At 53.5% G+C, this 16,933-nt stretch overlaps 1 protein-coding gene across 1 annotated transcript in view; it reads left to right on the forward strand.

The window, feature by feature from the left end:
• Positions 1-16,933, forward strand: part of DISP3 (dispatched RND transporter family member 3) — a 78,822-nt gene that overhangs the window by 36,663 nt on the left and 25,226 nt on the right. Inside the window, exon 3 of the mRNA XM_071575899.1 lies at positions 11,553-11,626. The gene's annotated coding sequence lies outside the window, so the exon portion shown is untranslated. The remainder of the gene's footprint in view (positions 1-11,552; positions 11,627-16,933) is intronic.

The raw sequence follows: 16,933 nt of genomic DNA on the forward strand, positions 1-16,933 counted from the left end.
AAATCCCTCTGTGCTGCCTGGTTTGCTCCTACAGCTTGGGTGAGACTCCCTGTGGGGAGCAGCTCCTGAATCCCTGCTGTCCTGGGGAAATGGGGCTGTGGGGGGGACACAGACAGTGTCACCCTGATGTGGAAAGGCCACATTAAACTGGGTATTTGCCTGTTTGTGCCTGGTTGGAAACTCCTTCCCAACTTGGCGGCTCTGTCAAGTCAAAAGGAGGATTGCAGCACTTGTTGCAATCACCTGACAGCAGCAGAGTTTGGAAGGATTCACTGCACCCCTTGGGTGGAAAAGGGAGGGCTGCCATCTGTTTGTAGGCCTTGAAGCAAGCCCAGGGTGTGGGGTGGAAGAGAAGGGCTGTGCAGGCACTCACTGACACAGCCCAGAGCAGGGCCCTAATTGGGCCTCATCTGAACAGTCACAGCCCCAAATTGAATTCCTGGTTAGGTCATCCTCTGTGTCTCCTAATCATGTGTGACATTAAACACTTATTCAATGAAACTCTTTTCTCTGCACTAATTATTAAGCATGAAAAGTTGATATTGAGCGAGGCCATTGAGCCAAGACAATTCAATAACTAGCAGGGAGGAGAGATTATTTCAATGCAATAAGTTCTCTTGAGCCAGATGGAGTTCCCAGGATGCTCTGGGACAATATGACACATGGAATTGTCCTCTGGCTTGTGTGACAACTCAAACTGTGCTATTAAAAAGCCATCAAGGAGCTGGAGTGAGGTGTTGCAAGAAAGGACACAATGAGGGGGAAATTGAGGGCGTTTTAGGCAGAATGTAGGTAAGTGGCCAATGTAAAATGCAGCAGGGCATGGCTGGGAGATGTGGAACACCTCTGTGAGCCTCAGTGACAGATCCGAGCAAACTCTGCACTTCTGCAGGATCCACAGGCAGGTGTTGTGTCCTGGCCCTGCACTGCAGGTCAGGCTCATCCCCCAGTGAGTTTGTAGCTAAAACACCTCTGCACCAACCTCCCAGTTTGAGAAGAAAATGCTTTGTGTTTGTGCTGGAAGAAAATCTCCAAGTTACTCAGCCCTGCCCTCTCCTCCTTTCTCTCCTCTTTTAGATTTGATCCCTTCCCTTTCATTTTTCCTCTCATTCTTGCTCTGTGTGCTCTGCCTTGTCCTGTTCTTCCCCCTCTCACTGCTCACCTGACCCTGACAGATCCCTGTGGATCCAGCCCTGCTCGGAGCCAGCATCACCCTGCCCTTACTGTTCCCCCTGTACCTGGGACCTGTGCCTTGTGCTCCCCGTCCTGGGATGCTGCTGAGCTCCTCAGGGAGGGCAATGCCACCCCAGAACCAGCTGGGTGGTATAAGACATCCAATTACCAAAGAGAATATAATGTAATTTCACCCATGGGCAGCGCTGAAAGGACTGAATTTCCTCCCATGTGATGCATTGAGCTGCCTGTGCTATCTCTGTTTGCTGAGCCTCCTGCCTCCTTCCCAGCTCCCTGGCAAATCTCTGAAGCTCAGAAGACACTGAAGCACAGCACGTTTCACAGCTGAGGAACCAAGATAAACCAGAGACATTGCAGCTTGTTGTTCAAATCCCAGAGCAAACAGAGGCAAATTAATGGGTCTATCTATATCCCTCCCTTTCACTCTTCTGTTTGTCTTTTCCTTTCTTGTTTTCTCTCCTCTTTCCCTTTCCCTTTGTTCTCTTCCTTCTTTGTTTCTTGTTCTGATAAACATGATTCATGCCATGGTGAGACTTTGCTTTATATCAGGGGAACTGCTCAGGGCAAGGCAGGCCAGGGCAGGGCATTCAGAAACTTGTGTCTGACCTGCCTTTTCCAGGGATGAGCTGCTGGTTGGGGCAAACACAGCTGTGCCAAGAGGGGTTAGTTCAATCCCAGAGGGAAGGGCCAGAAAAAGTGCTGGGCTTTTTCCAGTCTCACATCTCACAGGTTACTGAAATACTGAGGGAGTCCGTGGCATTCCTGGCTGACTCTGCTCTGGGACAGAAGTTTAAAGGTTTGGAGGCACCTGTAGAAAAAGAAACACATCCAGCAAGTGGCTCAAAGCACCCAAGCAGTTTGGGTGTCTGACTGTGGGCAGGAAGGGGCTCTTTGGATGCTCTGGATGTGCTCTGCCCTGTGAGATCAGCTGTGTTATTCCAGAATGCAGCAGGGATGGTCTGTCTGGCCCAGGATGGTGCCACTGGCACAGGGCAGGGCTGTGGAGCTCAGAGGGAAGCACAAACCCCGTGCCCTGCACAGCAAGGCAGGGACAGGGGAGGCTGAGGGCTGTTTGCAGGGCACTCCCAGAGTGCAGCTGCTTTGATCAAAACCTGTGTCTGCTCTTGGGCATCCCCTCGCTTGGCACTGGCTCTGTGCGTGCTGGTACAGAGGCACAGAGCCCTCTCTGCCCTGCAGCAGTCAGTGCTTGGGGTTTTCCTTTTGAAGGCCTGAGAGGAGAGTCTGCTCTTTGCAGCACTGGTGGGAGACGTAGGGAAGGAGTGAGAGGAGCAGCCAGCACTGCCCTGCACAGCCAGGGAACATGAAAAGAAGGGCTGTGTTACCCCTTCTGGGCTGGGCTGTGACCAGCCTTTAATTGCAGGATCACACACAGCCTCCTGCATCCTGGAACACATCAAACAGCATGTCTGCAAACTCCAGCTGGATTCTCCAAAGCTGCTGCCTTCATGTTTATTTAAAAGAGCTGACTCTGAAGCTTGTTTAAAAGTACATCCAATGTAAAATGACAGCAAATGGTGCTGAGAGCAATTGTGCAGATCCCAAAGGCCTGAACTTAAGGGAAACCCCTTTCCTGTGGGAAGAGCAGGGAGAGGATTCAGGAGAGGCAGCTCTGCCAGCCCTTTTGATGTTCTCTTCTCCTCCCTCCTCTGCCTCTCTCCTTGCTGTTGAAGGTAAATACCAATGGATGCTGGAGGCATCTCTGGCCCTCTGAAGTGCTGCTGCCCATTTGATGTGCCATTTGAAGGGCCGTTGCAGCAGTTTGCCTGTGAATTCTTCCCTGCTCCCTTGCTGGGTCTTTGTCAGGGGTATAATTTGAGACTAATTAGTTCTCAGCTCTCAGGCCTCACAAAGGAGCATCAGCACCTGGTGGACTCTGTTTGCTGAAGCCTTTACGAAATGGGAACACATTGCTCTTTCATCTTAGTGCACAAATAATTAGAATAACTTAGCCAGGGTCCCCTGGGATGCAGTTTGAGGGTAAAACACTTCCCTGCAGGGACTGGCTACTTTGGCAGCCAGTGCAGAGGAGCTGCAGTGGTGACACCTCTCGCCTGTGGGCAGTGCCAGCCTTTCCTCTGCACCCCTGTGGGCTCCAAACCTTTCTAATCCAATCCCTCTAATCCTTTCCTGTGTTTCAGAACTGTGTCTCTCCCAGAGATCAGCTGGAAAGAAGGGTGGCATAGGATGAGACTGTCTGTGAATGCAGCAGCTCATGCCCTGATCTGGGGGACACGGGGGCCTCCTGCCTTTCTGTGAGACCCTTTAGCTCTGGGGGGCTCTGGGGGACCCCAAAAGCTCTGCCCAGTGCAGTGCTCAGGGCTTTGGCTCTGGGGGGCTCTGGGCCACCCCAAAAGCTCTGCCCAGTGCAGTGCTCAGGGCTTTGGCTCTGGGGGGCTCAGCATCTTTGGGGCCAGCTCAGTTCAACAGCAAAGGTGGCACCACCTCAGCCAAGCGATTCTGCACCTTGCAAGGGTGAATCCCATTTATGTCCATACAGATCAGGATCTTTGAGATCTCTTATTTATTTTCAGTGTGACATCTTGTCAGAAACAGACGTGGAATGTTTCACATCTCTGGGATTCCAACCAGCACCAAAATCCCCTCACACACATTCAGTTGCTGCCTTGGGTGATAATTTCCCTGCCTTTAATGTATGTGCACATTAAGGTTGAGTTACAGTTGCTGTGGGAACTATAACTTTGAGTTTTATGATTCAAAAAGAAGAGAAAGAGTATATTTATATACTTTATTTTGCTTATGTATCAACATGTTAATATTGATGCAATGGGAGAAGAAAGAGAAACAAACTTCCAAACAGAAAGTGTAACAGCAAACACTGATCTGTTTATTTTCCCTTCTCCAGTGTTCCTCAAACAGGCAAAATCCCCACAATAAAAAGAAAAAAGTATAAACTAGGAGGCACACAAAGGGGAAGAATGAAAGCAACAGAGAGCTGAGAGGTTAAATGAAGTTGTTAGAGATAAAATGTTTGCACTTTCCAGTCCCAGGTCGCCACATGCCACGAACCTCAGAGTAAAACCCACCAGGAACTTGGAACACTGAGATGGGCCAGTCCAGGGCTCACTGTGGGCAATTCATTCATGGTGCTGCTGTGCAGGGAGCTGTGGGGATGGAGGGCAACAAAACACACCCTGCAAAGCACATGGGGAGCCCTAAAATGTGTGTATGGTGTCTCTCCCCTGGCCTGGGGGAGCTCCCAGGTTTGGGATTTAAGGCAGAAGGGTTTGTTCCTCACACGCTCAGAGGAGCTGGGCAGTGGCAGGGGAGGCTCCAGCACTGCATCCTCCTCTGTCACAGCTCAGGTTTGGGATTTAAAGCAGAGGGACCCAGAGGAGCTGGGCAGTGGCAGGGGAGGCTCCAGCACTGCATCCTTCTCTGTCACAGCTCACAGTGAGGGATCTGGATTTGGGCTCGTGCTGGTGTTGAGTCAGGAGGAACTTTCTTCAAGTTAATGGTGTTAGATGGAATAAATCAGGAGTAATGGGGGAGAACCAGGCTGTGTAGTGTTCTACACACTGAAACCAATCCTGTGTCCTAGTCAGGAGTTAATATGATGTAGAACCCAAAGAACACTCTGTGTACACCCAGCACCTTTCCAGCATGGCTGCTGCTGATGGAGCCACAGAGTTATCTTTTTTCAATTTGTCTCTAATTTTAAAAAACGCAGCCCCTTCCCCTGTGAGAGTCTGAGCTGCTCCTTCCCTGGTCACTGCGGGCTGTGATTTAATTTGGTATTGATTTTTCCCGAGCTGGTGTCAGTAACGGAAGTGAAGCAACCCAAAGCACAAATCACTTATGAAAATTGTGGCCAGCCTCTCACCAGCCTGCAAAGATGGTCATTAAAAATGTCTGGAAAGGCAAAATCAATCAGGGCCCTTCAGAAAGTTGTTTGGGTGCACAGAAAACAAAAAGCAAAGATTAGCAATATTAAAATCAGATTCTTCCCAAAGCTTCAGCTGGTCTCCCATGTGCCAGAAATAGCTTCGTTTCCTGAACACAGAGCGGGGATTTATGTCCTCAGCAGACAGTGATGGCTGAGGAGGAGTCACTCCAGGGTGGCAGATAAATGACCTGTGTTTCCAACACTGTTTTGCACTCCAGAGCTCACAGAAGCCCAAACGGCCTTTGGGACAGTAAATCTCGAGAGTGGGTTATGGATTTAGCATGGCAGCTGCTGTGGGAGGGATGCCAGCTGTGCCCTCTGGGGCACCCCTGGGCACCCACACACGGCCCTGCCCTTGGGCCCTGCTGTGCTCTCTGGAGCTCAATGACAGCCCCTGCCCTCACCCAGTGCCAGCTCCAGCTCCTGCTGGGCTCAGGGTGGTTCCTGGGAGCACAGCACGTGGGTATGGACAGATGTGCCCTCAGAGGAACCTTGGGAAGCAGTGAAGAATTAGCAGACCTGGGCACCTGACACGTGCCAGCCTTCAGGGACAGCCCTGGTGCAGCCCAGTGTCTGCTCAGAACTTCCTGCCAAGGTCCTGCCTGGGGACAAACTGCTCCCAAGCCACCAGGTTTGCTGGCCATGCCCTGAGCACACTGATGTGCACTGTGAGGGCTGGGCCCTGTGGTCTCAGCAGGAGTTGGGGGCTGCTGGCTCTGAGCAATATCCCTCATGCTGCTCCCCTGGCTGGGCTCTGCTCTGCCAGGGCAGGGGCTGCAGGGGCAGAACCCCAGCAAGGTCTCTGCACCTCCTCTGGGGAGGCAGGACCGAGTTTTGGGCAGGCCCTTTCTGTTCTCCCCTGTCAAATGTGCTGGGTCTGCATTTCCATGACATCAGTTACGGGCACTGCAAATATTTGATCTCAGGGAAACGTGGAAGGAAAGGCAGCGGCTCCTCCAGGCTGGGTGGGCTGGGTGGCAGCTCTGCTGTCTGTGCGTGGCACCCCATCAATGTGGATGAGGCTGTAATTGGCTCCCACACCTGCCCAGGGTGCCTGAGGGCCCAGGTGTCCTGGCTAATTGTTGTAGACAATTAATAACTCCGGTTCTGCTAATTCCATCTCGTGCTGTGCAGTGCCAGGAGCAGAGGGTGAGAGTCTGCAGAGCTGCTGGCAGAGAGGGAGGGTGTGGGGACTCAGGGCAGGGAAGGGCACAGTGGGGCTGGCACCCTGGGCTCAAACAGCAGCAGGGGCACAGCCACAGACATTCCTGTGCCCACAGAGTCCCCTGCTTTTCCCCCTTTCCTCCTCTTCTTTTGGACAGCCTGATCGTGGCAGAGGAGGTTCTGCCAGACCCCAGTACTGTCTGGGTGGGCTGCAGGGGGGCTGGGCTGGCACTCCAGGGGGATCCTGCAGGGGATCCAGGATGTCCTGCCTTGGGTCGGGGCCATGGCCATGGGAGCTGCCTCAGGTGGTTATAGACACCCAAATAACTGCAATTCTGAACTGTAACTGCAGGGGGAAAAGGGAAATAATGATAAATGAATGTATGTACCAGACTGCTGCTGGACACTGGTGGGACTTTCATCTCGGGCCTCACTGAAGCAAACACATCCACACCACCCACCAGCCCTGGCCACTCTCACTGCTTTGCCATCTGCTGCAGGATGGATGGATGAACAACATTTCCATAATGTGCAGAATGTTCTCATGCAAAGCACAGCAGGGACTCTGCTGGTGGCTTCTGGTCTTGTGGCTGTGAGGAGGCAAAGCTGGACTCTGATGATGCAGAGGAGGCCAAACCACTGCCCAAGGAACTCCTTCTCTTTGGAGTTTCAGAACTTGCAGAACTTTTCCAGAATTCTATGAGAATCTCCTCATTTTTCCCCAGGGACAATGAATTTCCAAAACATCCCATGGACTGCAGCTTCAGCAAAACAATTCTCTGCCAGCACCTGAGGCAGTCAAGGGAAGCAAAATAAACAAGTAAAACCCAAGCCACACACACTGCTTGAGCTTAATGCAAATAAATCACACAAGTATTAAGTTCAGTTCTAAATCTCTCTCTCCATCTTCCTGTCTTTCAGGCTGCCTGTTTCTTGCCTAAGAATATTTTATCAATCTGCCAATCTGGGTTTATGTACAGTTCAGCTTTTTCCTATTGCTTCCCTGTCCTCCTCCCTGTTTCTGCTTCTCCCTTCACCCTTCTACCAGCACTGTTGGTAAACAGGGACACAGCACCAAAAGCAGCTGCAAAAGATGTTTCTCCAGCCCCACTTCCCAGGGGCTTTTCCCCCTTTGGAGGGGCAGGGGCTCCTTTGCAGTGAGGGTTGTGGTTCTCAGCTGTGCTGGAGGTCACCACCCCACTCTGGAGGCAGCACAGTCAGAAATGATGCTTTGATTAAGTGTATTTTAATTACTTCAGAAAGGAAAATCTGAAACCTGAAATATTTCAGCTTAAACTAATATATTTTGGTTCCAGTTGGTGCCTCTTAAAGATTTGTGTTTCCAGTGAAGAGCTGGCATGTTCTGCCAGTGCAGTACAGGGGTTGTGAGAAGCTCTGGATTTCTATTTACACATCTGGAAATAAATGTCCAGGTTTGAAAACCCTTGAGCTCTCATAGATTTTCTTACATGTAATGGGAGCTTCAGGTCTGATGCTTAGGGGTTTAAATAGAGATTTGAAAACCTGCCTTTTGGCATCTGGACTTGAACCTCTTGGCTTTCTCTGACTGGAATGCCCTGACGTTCCCCCAGTGTGACTGTTTCCTCTTGCCGTGTGTTCCTCCTTCGGGATCCTGCCTTCATCTGAGAAGTCATTTCTGAAATGCATCACAAGACTCTGAGTGGTTTCTGTCTGTGGCACAAAGCAGCTGAGAGGACCTGAGACTTGAGCTACATGAAGGTCAGGCAGCTGCTGGAGTTCTTCTGTCAGTGGAAATGCAGTTGAAGAGCTGAGTTAACAGCTCTCACTCCGTGGTGCTGAGGGGCAGCTCGGGGGACTGGCAGTGGAATGGGCACTCTCTGCCTCTGCTTTACCAGTTAATACCCTCTCTGGTGAGTGGTAAGTGAAGGCCAGTGATGCCTGGCTGTGATTTTTGGCCTCTTTGACGTGACCTTGTGGAGTGAACTTAGTTTCTAAATGCCCCATTCAGCAGTTTCCATCAGTGCTGTACATGGGATAGAACAGCAACAGGAATAGGAGTAGGAAAAAGACTCTGAAGGGCTGAGCAGTGTCTGCCCAGCAAGCCCATTAAGAACAAGGCAACACTACCCTGTTCATCGATCCCTGCAGGAAAAGTGCTGCTCTGTTTTCTGCTGCCTCCCACCTCTGAGTGGCCTGTAATGTGTAACCTCACCAGGAGGCACAGAAGTGGCCTCACCCCCCTGCCCTGTGTGCTGTGATGGGAACACGAAGCAGAGGAGGGGCTGCCTTGCCCAAGGTCACACAGTGACAGTGGCAGAAGTGGCTGGGGACAATGTCAGGCTCCCTGAGCCCTGCCCTGCACCCCTGTGTGTTCACTGCCAGGAGGCAGCTCTGCAATCCCACATTCATTACAATACAATAAAGCTCCACTCCATAGTCTGGTTTTTCTTTTACAATGTCTCTCAAAAACCCCAGACTAATTTGCATTTTAAACCCACCAGTTACAGCTCAGGGAAATGCTGTTCAGTAGTTCCCAGAGCTCAGGAGCAGAGTCTCCCTCAGTTTGCCTCTCCCAGTTCTTTTGCCTGAAATACATTTTTGTCCAAATTGCACAGTACTTATTGCTAATGTTTACCATGAATATTCATTGCATCCTGGGGCTCCAACTCCAGCGGGAGGGCGAGCACAGGAGGCACAGCAGCCCTGGCACTGCCCCAGAGCGGGCACAGGCGCCAGGGTGAGGGGCCTGGTAGGGGAGGCTGTGAGCTGTGGGATGCTAATGCAGCCTGGAAGCCTTTGGGGAAGGCTGCTGAAACTCCATTAAGCACTGCAGTGGAGGCCTTTGGAACAAACAGCTTCCATAAAACCATTACCTTCCCTTAATTGCAGGGAAAAGGCCTCTCTCGCAGCAGGGGTTCGAACTCACTCCTCTCTCTTTACATCTGCTCCTTTTTCTCTGGCAATCTGCAGATGGGGGTCCCTGTCCCAGGGAGCTCCAGGCCTGGGGAAGCTCTGCTTGCCCTCAGAGCTGTGGGGTTTGCCTGCCAGCAGTGGTGATTCGGGTTTCCATGTGTGGGTTTATGCAGAGGAGCTTTGCCCTCCCGTGTCCGTGCCCGGGCAGGGGCTCTGCCCTGGCAGCGCTGGGCACTCTGCCCTCCTCCTGCTCTCTGCTGCTCACAGGGTGCCATCTGGCTCTCACAGACTGGATGAGCAGTGTTAGCCCATGGAAGGGGCTGGCTGGCTCTGTGCCCTCTCCTCTGCTCTGTGGGGAAACCGTTGTTTCTGCATCTGGGAAATGCTGAACACAATTCTGGAGCGCTGGTGTGGCCTGAGTCAGAATAACAGGCTGGCAGCTGGAATTCAGGCCTGAAGCAGCGGGAACCAGAAGCTGTTTTGCTTGGGCAGGGCTGGGGTTTATAAACACACAACACAGAGAAATAGCTTGTGATGTGACTTTGTTAGTTTTATGGGCAAACAGGGAAATATCCCTTTCCATGGTGTTCTGTCAAGCAGGATGTTTGGGTTAGGAAAGATGAGGAGAAAAGGTCTCGGTTCTCTGACAGGAAGACACTGGGAATAAAGGACAGCCTCAAAAAGGCTGAGGGAAATTTCTGTACAGAGGTTTTGTCCCTACTCCCCATACCTTTAATATGAAAATATACTTTATGAGGCTCAGCATCCTTTGGGGCTTGCCCCAGGAACTGAGGGGTGCTGGTTGTCCTGCAGATTCTCCTGGGACACTCTGCGGGGAGCTGATACAACAGAACCTCTCTGGCTTTGGGGCTCTGGCCCTTTCTTCCTGGGTTTCTCCATTATTTCCTCTCCACTTTATTAAGCTTACTGGTGTGTTCACCCTCCTTTGAGGCCTGGCTGAGGGCAGGGCCACAGACACAGCTCCTTTTCCCTTTCCCAAGCCCCCACAGTCACCCATGGCCACCATCACCCTTTGATCCAGACTCTTGTACCATCAAGCACAGACAACTCTCGGTGCACACAAACCCTGGCAGTTCTGTGGGTGCCCCAGGGCTGGGCTGGCAGGCTCTGTGTGCCCCAGGGCTGGGCTGGCAGCTCTGTGGGTGCCCCAGGGCTGGGCTGGCAGCTCTGTGGGTGCCCCAGGGCTGGGCTGGCAGGCTCTGTGGGTGCCCCAGGGCTGGGCTGGCAGGCTCTGTGTGCCCCAGGGCTGGGCTGGCAGCTCTGTGGGTGCCCCAGGGCTGGGCTGGCAGGCTCTGTGTGCCCCAGGGCTGGGCTGACAGGCTCTCTGCTCACCCACACACACTCAGGGGGGACATTTCTCCACCCTGAGCCATGGGGCCTGACAGGAGCTCAGTGCTCAGCTGCTGCCCAGCCCTCCCTGCTCTGTGCCTGGCTGCTACAGACAGGAAAACCTTTCAGGTGATGGGGCAGTAATGCACCTTGTGGAAGCTGGAAGTCCCCCAGATAAAATTTACAGGGCCTGAGAGAGCCTGCCTGGCATAATTTAGCAGTTTAGTAATGAGCACCTGGACAGGAAAGATTGCTTGGGTAGTTTTATTCTGCATAGATGAGCAGTCAGAATTTCAAAGAGGGGCCATAAATACAAGCAGGCAGAATGACCAACAGTGCTGATTCTGGTGTGGAAGGAGTGGTGCTGAGGCTGTGAGGACATGAACAAAGGGGAAGGTGTTTTCATTCAGCTTCCCAACCCCAAAAGGCATCCTCTGGCCAGGAATGGCTCTAGGGAGAGCAGCAATCCTTTTCCTGCCTGCCTGTCCCTCTGTGCATGTGGCCAGGCACTCTTGAGTTTGCAGCTGCTGCCCAGGACTGCAGGACAGTGCTGTGTGCTGTGTCACACCTGTGTGTGTCCCTGTGTGCTGGGGACAGCAGGTGCAGCCCCCCAGCCTCGGGGCTCTTTGCCTGTTGGTAAAAGCCACCAATAACACAAACTCCCTGTGGGTGCATTTGCCCTGTTAGTGGAGTCTGCAATGACACACTGAAAGCCTTTTGTACAGGTAACACAGGTAGTGCAGGTACAGTTTGTGTTTATGTGCTGCTGTATAGACAGTTCTACCTTGTATCTGAGTAAAGGAGAGTTGGCTTTGCTGATTTAAACTAGTAATGAGCTGTGTCTTCCTCTTCCACACGTGCTGTGTGGTGGCCTGGGGGAGTGATGGCACTGAGAGGCTGATGCTGTCTGAGCAGAGTGGGGCATGGAAGGAAATGTTAAGCCAGGTATGAAGATTTCCCCATGGTACCATCCTGCCCCTCCCATCCCCAAATATTTGAAATGTTTTATTTCTTTCCAATGCAGAATGAAGAGACTGAAATCATAGAAGTTGCCGTGGGGCAGGATTGTCAACAGCTCAGTAACCTCTTCCCATCGAGGTGAGTGTTCCATTACAGAGCTGTTTGAGTGCTGTGCAGACCCCTGTGTGTTCATGGAGTGATATTTAATGTTGAATGTGGCAGTCTGAGTGTCTGTATTGACAGGGAAAGGCATATTCTTCATGTATATCCTGGAGGTGCCAACACAGCAGGAGAAGGTTCTAGTTCAGCTGAGGCTTGTGCAGCTCTGCAGTGTGTGTGAAGGAAGGTGTCAGAAACACGGATGAGGTTTAAAAGCTGAAGCTGCCAAGTTGATGTGTGTGTGGAGAGGGAGTGTCTGTCTGTCTGTCTGCCCCAGGGGGGTGTCTGTCTGTCTGTCTGTCTGCCCCGGGGGGTGTCTGTCTGTCTGTCTGTCTGCCCCAGGGGGGTGTCTGTCTGTCTGTCTGTCTGTCTGCCCCGGGGGGGTGTCTGTCTGTCTGTCTGCCCCGGGGGGTGTCTGTCTGTCTGTCTGTCTGCCCCAGGAGGGCTGTCAGAAGCGCTGCTGGGGACAATCCTGGCACTGTCCAAGTGCTCCTGCCAGGAACTCCCCCTTTTGCTGGGCTCTGCCGAGTGATTGACTGAGCACTGTCCCTCCCGTCAGCGTGGGCTCTGCTCCCAACACCAGCAAAGTTAGAAAAAGCATTTCTTCCCTTTCCTGGACACTGCAGTTTTCACCAAAATTGCTCACCCCTCCCCGTTACCTCCTCTGCAGAGACCTCCAGCACAGACAGGAATGCACAAAGCCCAGAATGCAGTTTTACTTCAGGAGCCTCATTAAATTTGCATTCCTTGGAGCCCCACAAGGAAGGTGATGGTCTGGCTGTGTCTGCCTGGCTTCCTGTTCACTTTGGGTGATGCATCAGAGAGCACCGTGCCTTTGACACGTGCCTGCCTGGAGACACAGTCCGGCGAGGGGCTGCTTTATTGTGCTGCTTTCTCGTTCTTACTGCCTTGACAAATCTGTCTGGAAACTGCGGTGAGGGATGTTCTGCCTAAGCACCATCAACACTCAAATAAGTGAGAATATAGGGCAAAACTCGCTTAGGCTACATTATAGAGGTAACGTAGCCTGATGAAAAGCCATTCCCACCAGTAGCTGTTTAGCAATTGCAGGAATCCACATTATAGTAACAGGTCACCCCAGTAAACAGTCCAAGGATGAGGGGAATGTTCTCTCCCTGCCTCCAAAGCCAGAGTAAGTCACAGGAGAGCACACAACAAATGAATGCAAGGCCATTGTAACCAGCACAGTAATTAAGAGACTGTCTGTCAACACTAAGTGAAGCCTCTGTTGTATTCAGGGATGTCTTTATCACAGACAGGACTCCTTCTCCTCCTGGAAGCCCAGGCAAGGGCAAGGCATGCTCGATGGCCAGCTGTGCACGGTGCCTTGCTGCGTGAGGGGCAAGCAGGAATGTAGAAAAGATTTTCTCCACCACCCTAATTAACAAGCCTTGCTGCCTCCCTGTAATGACTCCTGTTTAATTCAGGGGTTGTTGCCGCACACCTCTGCCACTGAACGCACAGGGATCTCCTGCACGGAGCACTTATGTGGTGGTGACGGTACCAGCGCGTACCCGATGACTCCTTCCTTCCCTCAGCTCTGTGTCTAACGCGGGCCCGACCCGCAGGACCAGCTGGTGCTGCAAAAGTTTTTGGCAGTTTCTGTCCCAAGACGTGCCCGGCCCCGGGGTGGTGGCAGTGCCCACCCGGCACCACTCCCATGCCCAGTCCGGAGCCTGGCATTCCCACGGTGCATTCCCATCCTTCTCCAAACGGTAGCCCAGGGCTCCCTCCGCGGGCAGGGCAGGCAGGGCAGTCCCGGGACGGGCCCGCATCCCGGAGGGGCCACGGGCACCCGCAGCTCCCGCCCCGGTACCTGCGCGCTCCGCCGAGTTGCTGCGCGGGGGCCGGGCTGGCACCGGGGGCCGTGTCCGTGCCCCCTGCCCAGCGGGGCTGCCCTTCCTTCCTTCCTTCCTTCCTTCCCAGCGGGGCTGCCTGTCCGGCTCCGCCGCTCCGGGGCCGGCGGGGCGGGGGCCGCGCACGGGGCACGCTTTATAGCGCGGTTTATAGCGCGGTTTATAGCGCGGCTTTACAGCGCGGCCGCAGCGCCGCCCGCAGCCCGGCGGGGCGGCGGCAGCCCCGGAGCTCCGCACGCCTCCGGTCCGCACCGCACCGCTCTGCTCCGCACCCCGGCGCTCCTCAGCCCTTCGCTCCGCATCCCTCTCTCCTCTCCGCTCCGCACCCCCGCGCTCCGCATCGCTCCGCTCCGCATCCTTCGCTCCGCATCCTCCGCTCCGCATCCTCCTCCCCGCATCCTTCTCCCCGCATCCCTCTCCCCGCATCCCTCTCTCCGCTCCGCTCCGCAGCACCGCGGCGGGGGCTCTGGGCCGCCCGCCCGCCCTTCCGCCCCCGGGGGCCGGCGGGCCGTGCCAGCCGCGGCCGCGGCATCGGCGGAGCGGCGTTAAAGGCGGCGGCGGGGCCGGAGGAGGGCTCCGGGATCGGGACCGGGACTGGGATCGCGACCGCCGCTGCCGTCAGCGCTGCGCCCGCGTCGGTACCGCGGACCCGGCTGTGCCCCGGCATCGGTACCGCGGACCCGGCTGTGCCCCGGCATCGGTACCGCGGACCCGGCTCTGCCCCGAGCCCGCGGCCGCTGCCGCCCGGCCGGGAGGAGGTGAGTGATGCGCTCCACGGCCCCGTGGTGGTCTGGGGGGCTGTGGGCACAGCCATCTCCCGTGACACCGTGTCCTCTGTGCCCGCCGCCGGCCCCCAGCGCTCGGCTGTGCCCGGGGGGTGACACGGGGGTCGGTCGTGCTCTCGGGTCTCCCGGTGCTTAGGGCTCCGCTATTCACTTTTCTTTTTCCCCTTTTTCTTTTCTCCCCTCCTTCCTCCCCCCACCCCCCCTTTTTTTTTTTTTCTGGGAATCCAACAGCCAAATCCCTCAGTTGAGTGTTTAGCCAACTCTCCCTGGAAGCTCTGGAGAGTTCATGAATATGCACAGGGAGAGCGTTTCTCGGGAGGCTGCCTCTATAATGAGCTGATTGAGCTGCGCCTGCAGCAGGGCTGCTCTCCTGGGGGAAGAGTCGGGCGCCAGAACTGAGCAGCTCTGTGTCCTCGGCTCGGCGGGGGCTTGGCCGGGCGCCCCGAGGGGCAGCAGAGCCGGCGGGGCATTCACCGTGCTCGGGGGTGGGAGCAGGTCCAGCCAGGACGGAGCCTCGTCTCTGCCAGCAGCTGCTGCCCGGTGCTTGCCCGAGAGATGTAAAGAGCATCACATACCTGGCACATGTAAGGTAACCTTCCTGCTTTATTCTGGCTTGTGTAGAAATGGACTTTTCCTGACTAAAAACCTCATGCCACTTAAGGAGGACAATACATTGCTTAGCAACAGTCCCGAGTGCAGCCTGGCCCTGGGCCCCTGCAGTTCCAGGTGGTCTCCAAAGACTTGACAGCAAAACCAAAACCTGGAGTCCTGGAGGAAAGGAACTCTTTTCTGTTCTTTCCTGTTTGGTGACACGATGACCAAACCAAAGGATGGGGCTGGGTGCTACTGCCCAGGTATTGAAAAGCACTGAGAGGTGGGAGCCGAGTATGATTGAAGAACTTTGGGACAGGTGGAATGAGCTGGAAGGGGCTGGTCCCTCAGGCACCTGCCTCCAGCTGCATCCTGTGCTGCCTTCACCTTTGCTTTGTGTGCTGGTGAGCAGCCTGCCCTGGTGCCATTATTAGGATAGTATCTTGACAGCATGTGGAGTCTGTTAAGGTTCAGTGTAAAATGCAGCAATAAGTCCCTCTAAAGCCAGGCTGGTGCATCCCCTCTGCTGCTGCAAGGCAGGCTCTGGTTAAGTGGGGTGAGGACTTGTGTGTTGGAAGAGAAGTACTTTTACCATTCAAATAACAGAATAAACAGACTTTTTGCTCACAAAGCCACATGCTGATACACATAAAATCTACTACCCTAAAAGCTCATGTTTTTTAAAAACAATCCTCCCATGAAAATTTGGGTGAGCTTTTGAAACTGGCTGGCTGTTTTCATCAGAACAACTTTGCTCGGGGACAATATTTTTCCCCTCTTCCTCCCCAACAACCCTGTGAAGTGTTGATAAAGATATTATCCACAGCATCAGCTTCCTTTGATTGCTCTTTTAGGCTGTGTGTCTAGATGGAAACCTAGCAACACAATAACTGTATTGAAGGGAGATGTTTCAATAGCTACACTTCTTTTATCATCCTGGATGCATCTTCAGAGGTTGGACTCATCAAGACAGTCTCTTTACCCCTTGGAGCCTTAGAGTTTGATTCCCTAAGCCTGGAATAAAACAGACCTGAGCCAGTGAGAAAGACAATAAAGATGGAATGGAAATGCTAAAATGATCAAAGGTCCATCCCTCCTCTCTTCCTGCTGCCCCTGTGAACACTGGCTGTGTTCCCCTGGGGGAGATGCTCCTCTGAGCAGGGAGAATGCTTCTCTGACAGGGAAGGGATTCAAGGGGAAACTACTCACAGGATTTGTGACCTTTTCACCTGGAGGCACAAGGGGAAGAGCTAAGGGACAAATGGGCCAGAGCAATGTGTGACAGTGGGATTTGTGAGAACCAGGCTGGCATTTGGGAAGTGGCATCTGCACCATCCCAGTGGCCCATGGTGGCGAAGATTGTGATTCAGTTCCTGCAACAGGCAGGGCAAGTTCTTCCTCAGGGGCAGCAAAAACCCAACCCACAACCCAAACCCCAGCTGGAGTCACTGCCACCCTAACTGGATTCCCCTCCCTGGCTCCAGGCTGGTGTCCTTAGCTATGTGAGGTGCACAGTGTCCTCACCACAGAGGAGGGCACTTGGTAGGGAGTCAAGGTGACAATATCTGACTATGACTTGGGACACAGAAATGAGGGATTTCACACTGATGAAATTGCTGTTAGTTTTCAGGTGTTTGGGGAGAGTGTTTGCTAGGTGCTAAAAATCCTCTCAATATCTAGTGTGCCCTTGGCTGCACCTCCCGAGATCTTTTTCAGCATTAATGAATTAAACATCACAAATGCATTTGTCAGGCCAATAGAAGTGGTTAAGTTACAACAGAACTTTGGCTCCTCCAACAAAGCTGTCAGTTGTGTTTTTCCAAGTGTGTTGTGCAGGAGGTAGGGGGGTAGCTGGGAGGGGGGTGGGGGGTGTTGGCATGAGGGTGACACGATGGGAGCCTTTCAGTCTGGCACTGGGCAAGGGATGCACACGGGGTGAACATTTGGCATCCAAAAGCCACAGCACATCTGAAACCCTCTTGTGATGCCAGAGCTCTGAGATAAGTGCTGCTTGTACAAAGCCTTGCCTGTTG

This window comes from Pithys albifrons, chromosome 22 (genome assembly GCF_047495875.1).
Source record: "Pithys albifrons albifrons isolate INPA30051 chromosome 22, PitAlb_v1, whole genome shotgun sequence".
Lineage (NCBI taxonomy): Eukaryota > Metazoa > Chordata > Aves > Passeriformes > Thamnophilidae > Pithys > Pithys albifrons.